Source organism: Triticum dicoccoides, chromosome 1A (assembly GCF_002162155.2).
Source record: "Triticum dicoccoides isolate Atlit2015 ecotype Zavitan chromosome 1A, WEW_v2.0, whole genome shotgun sequence".
NCBI classification, from domain to species: Eukaryota; Viridiplantae; Streptophyta; class Magnoliopsida; order Poales; family Poaceae; genus Triticum; species Triticum dicoccoides.
In genome coordinates, this window is record NC_041380.1 from 477,253,417 (window position 1) to 477,254,566 (window position 1,150).

Sequence of the window (1,150 nt, forward strand, 5' to 3'; positions counted from 1 at the left end):
GAGTAAAGCGAACATTTTTACATGCTAATATTTTAATTCGTATGAACATTTTCATGTGCGTTAGAATACATATTCCTTGGATGAAAGGCGACCTTCAGCCTCCCTCCAAGAGACATATAGATGCACCCTCAGTTTTGGCGCTAAAGGCACCGAATAGGAACTCTGGCTCAACCAGTCACCCCCATCTCCAAGCCAAATAGACCGGACCCATCGACGTGAAAGGGGTGCGTGAAGCTGGCGGCGTGCAAATGCTACCAAGGGCAAATGCGGTTTGTCTAAAACTTTTAGGTGAGAAACGAACAATTTAAGAGACACAACTTTGGACCCAAAAATCAAATCAGGTAGTGATAGAGCTAGAATAAATAGACCGTAAGAGTAACAATGCTCATTTTCTGACATAGAAGAGAAGATTTTTTTCCTGAAGTAACTCCAAAGGGAAGAAGTAGAAACTACACTACCCAAAAAGACAAATTGTTATGTGAAGCTGGGAAGGAAATTATTTTTGATCCCGTCGTCGGTGTTGAGAAACCAATGCCAAAATTGCTCAAGAACTATACAAGGGGCGAGGAGGGGAAAAGGACACGAAAAACAAGGCAAACCATTCACTTTGCAACATTGTAATTTAGAGCTTGAAGTGAGGAGAACTGGAAGAACCATGAGTACAACAAAATTTGTCACAGGGAAGAGCTCAGGTGGAGATGCAACACAAGTTGGTGATGATGATGATGCATTAAGTGTCGATGAAGGAAAAATAAACTCCCTTCCCAGCTTAGTTGCTCCTAAGAAGAGGACTGGTGGAAGAGAGAATGACAAGGAGAACTTTAACAAGGGATGATACAAATGTCAAGGAATCATTTGAATCCATCGTGATAATACGAGAAGAGATGTCAAAAAAGGAAGAACACAAAGGCCCAAGAAAAAAGGAGAGGAGAAAGAACATCGAGGAGAGGAGGGCGATAGCCAAGGAGAAGATGACTGAGGTGGAGGAGAGTAAGCAAGTGATGGAAAAAGAATCAAGAGCATGGAAAATGGGCAAAAACTCATGAAGATGGACATGGGAAACTTGATGTGAAGGCAGGAACATACATTGAGATGTGTCGCGTTCAAGTATTAGCGGCAAGGTCTATGTGAGACTACATGATGGGAGGGT